Raw genomic sequence first — 4,192 nt, 5'->3', positions numbered from 1 at the left:
TGTTTTTGTGGTCACAATGTCTTTCTACTCTCTGTGTGTTTTAAATCTCTCTCCATTTCCTCTATTTAAGTACTCCCGTGATGATATCCAGCATCACTCACACAGTTTATAAAAATGTTCATCCTTCTCTGTCATTGATCATATCTGTGAAGTCAGAATTATCACATGAGATCACACTCACAGATCACAGAGATGAGAGTGTGGACATATTTGAGAGGTAAAGGGATGGTTTCACATGCTGATTCAAAATGTGGGGCCTACACACACCTAAGTTTTCTTTCTCCATGAAGAAACCCATGATTCCCGTAACTGTGTTCCATTTCAGAATTCCCATAAGACAGAATGTCTTTGTGAATGTCTTCTCTCCAGGCTCCCAGAACCCTCTTGGAGATGTGAGTGCTCTCAACAGGGCTGTATGGTGCTTCATGCACTGACCCCTAATCATGTACGCCAGTGTCTTATAACTTCTCACTGCTGACTCAATATACCCGACTCCAAAAGTTAAAGGGGGAAAGGTTTATTTAGCTCATGGCTTGTGAAGGTTACAATTGCTGGGTGGCTGGCTCCAAAGCAGTGCAGTAAGGCAGAGGGGCCTTGAAGAGGAGAAACAGTTCATGGCAGGCAGAATGCAGAATGCATCAAGCTGGCAAGAAGCACGCCACAAGCAACAAGTAGCAACCCACTTCTGTCCCTTATATCATATCCAGGCTACCTGCTCTTAAGGTGGATAGCACTCATACCCAGGTGAGGCACCCTTAACAATAAATAGAAGTATGCCAAACTAATCAGTGGATTAATTGACTAATCACACGTCCTTAATCCCAGCATCACACACTCCATATCCAGTCATTTCCTAAAAGCCCCACCTATGACCACATGAGAGTTTTGGGTGGCATCTGAACAAAACCTACAACAGCCAGTTTACCAAGGAAGTGTATACCCTTATGTGTATCTGCACCTTGGACCAACCCTCTATCCTGGACAGAATCTGTGGGCAATGTAGACCCACAATCATAACCATGGCCCATCCATTGTATGCAAAGAACCCAGAGACGTCGATAGGCCATCTGAAGCAGGAACACCATCTGTATCACATCTCAAGCCAAGTCCACAGCTGGCCCTGCATCTGCAGAGGTTGAGGTCCTTGCATTTTCCCCCTAAAACTGTAAATTCTAATCATTTTTCTTAGCTTCAGGTGCTTGGACTCTAGGTCATTATGTTAGGTGAAATAAGACAGACTCACAAGGTGCTGCCTCTTGTGTGGAAGCTGAAAAAGAGTCAATCTGAATGCACAGTCATGATTCTTAAGGACTGAGAAGTGTGCACAGGAAAAGGTGTGAAGTATGGGTGGATGTGATCATAGTGCATCATATCCATGTTTGCTGAATGGTTATCATTAAAAAGAAATCATGAAGAAAATTGCCTTGAAGGCATACAAAATATCACCAACTTTTCATCCATTTCACCATCAAGGGTATACCACTGCTAGTCTTTCATTGAACAGAGAGTTGTTGGGCCACTCAAGGGCCACATTTTCTGGGCCACTGAGGGAAGTACATCCCTGAGTTCAGCCAGGCACAATCTCAGGGGAGATTGCACCCATGTGACAAGGGGGCTTGGACTCCTCACAAGATGATGCACAACCTTTTGTTATTCATGTGGTCCTGGGTTTTCAGACCAAGAAATTGAGATCTAGGCAGTCTGAGAGGTTTCCAGCCAAATACAGTTTACATTAAGATTCATTTCTTTGCATTGTGTCATTGGTTCTATGGCTTTTGATAAGTGCATAAATTTGGCTATTTATACTGCAATATAAATAGAGTATCATATCAGTGCCTTACAATTATACTGCAATATAACACAGAGTATCATATCAGTGCCTTACAATTCCCCATGCGTAAACTGGGCATCCCTCTCTTGCTGTTGCCAAAGCCATCCACTGGTGTTTTCCTCTCCACCCTTTCCCTTTCCAGGATGCAAAGGAAGTGATGTGTCTCCACAAGGGAAGCAGGCAGGATCCTCATATGCATGGAAGTATTAGACATATCAGCAGCCTGGTTGTCGGTGTCCATTTGACAAGGTACACAATAGTAACGTTTCAACATTTTACCATGATAATTGGGTTAAAGGTTGCACAGGCCCTACTGCATGAGTTTTACATCTTCATTTAAATATAAAGACTTACTTAGGCATGGTGGGGCATGTGACACAGACTCTGGAGTCTGAGGCAAGAGAATCATCACGAGTTTGAGGCCAGCCTGAACTACATAACAAGGCACTGTCACAAAAATAAAAAAATAAAATGCAATAAAATAAACAGTATGTCAGCCACTGGGACTCACTGATTCCTTTAGGATGCACACAGTTCTTCCACCACTTGGTAGTCCTTTCCTTTCATTGAAAATATTTCATTGTATGGGAGAACCTCACATGATGAGCACATTGATCTATTGAAGACCTCTCGGTCGCATTCAGTCAGTGACAGTTATGAATAAATTTGTGTCTTCTAAAGGAACAGGCTTGCAAGAGAGGAGGGATGGCATTCAGGGAAAAATCATATCTCCTTCCAGTTCATGTGACACCAATAGTTAGCAGGAAAAGAGGGTTGTGCACAGGAGCTAGGATGATGAATACATATGGTTGCTAAGAGGCACACGAGTGCATTCTGTGATGATGGGCTGATGCCAGGGATGTCTTTTCTTCAAGCTTCAGTTGCCGCGACAGAGCACATGGGAGTCCTCCCCCTCCTGCCTGTGTGTTTTTGTGGATCTGCAGGCTCCAAGCTTGCACTTCACCCTGCTGTGTCTGGAAAATGTAAGGGCTGCTCTACTGAGCTCACGGAGTACCTGGGAGGTTTGTAATGTTCCCCTTCTTTAGCCTTTGTGCACCCCAGAAACATTCTCTTTGTATGGGAATAAACTATGTGACTCATGAAATCTTGCTTTGACCATTGCCTTATTTCCAAAGTACACAAAATCTTTATGATCAAGTAAAGAGAAAGTTGAGTAGACAGCTTAACATTGTTCAGAATCTGAGAGTATATTTGAAGCTTGTAATGGGGTAGAAAATAAAAAGAGTAATTGATGATTTGTTAGAGACACAGTGTGGGAAGCTTGAGAGTTAAAAACTATCTTCATCTGCATTTGATTTTTCTCTATTACAGATTTGTGGTCTGCATTTTGAGGTCATGTCCAAGAAAATCTGCCATCTCCAATTCTTTGCAGCATATCCCATGTGTTTTCTGTCACTGGTTCAGTAACTTCTGGTATGATTCCAGGGTTTCATCTATACTGGGTTACTATTCCTTAGAGTAGCAAAAGGCAGTCTATATTCATTCACCTGCCTGTGGATAGCCATTTATGCCAGGGTAAGATATATAAATCCTGCAGTAATTGCCCTGTTTACTATGACTGTGACAACTAGGTCTCTCAGGATGACGAATATATAAGGAAGAAGGGTTCAGTTTGGTTCAGATTTCCTGAGGTTCAGTCCCGAGTCAGTAGGCATAGCTTTGGTGCCTGTGCTGAGCCAGCACATTAGCATGGGGGCATGTTCTGGCTGGAGTTGTTCACTTCAAGGCAGCTAGGACGCTGGGAGAGGGAGAAAGAGACCAGCATCCCACACACCCCTTCAAGGACACTGGTCCAGTGACCTAAGACATCCCACTCGGTCCCATGTGTGAAATGTCCACTCTACCCAGTGACCCTATGGCTTGTGCACCAAGCCTTGAACCCATAAGTCCAGTGGGAGACACTTATGTAAACCACAGCGGATGAGTTGGCTGGAGTTAGGGTGCAAGCTGCAGAGCCTTATTATACTACTTCCTCTGGCAAGTGAGGATAACAAAGATTTAGATGGGCAGAAATTCTCCAAAGTGAAAGAGATTGACCCAAATCAAAAGTGATTTCCTTTCTATGTACCAAATAAGGATCACAACTTTAGAAAACGTATGCAATTATAGACAATAGAACAGCATTGGAAAGTTGCTAAGAGATAAAAAATAAATAATTTCTTTTTTCTGGTACCAGGAATTGAACTCATGACCTTGCACTTGCCAGGCAGGCACTGTGCCACTGAGCTAAATCAGCAACCACCGCTTTTTTAAAAATAAATAATATTGGAATACTGAGACAGAATTGTGGGAAGAGGTTTACTGATGAAGACATGGGAAAAGTCACAGAAAGTGAATAAA

This window comes from Chinchilla lanigera, unplaced genomic scaffold (assembly GCF_000276665.1).
Source record: "Chinchilla lanigera isolate Chin_1 unplaced genomic scaffold, ChiLan1.0 scaffold00097, whole genome shotgun sequence".
Lineage (NCBI taxonomy): Eukaryota > Metazoa > Chordata > Mammalia > Rodentia > Chinchillidae > Chinchilla > Chinchilla lanigera.
This window is presented reverse-complemented; position numbering follows the sequence as displayed.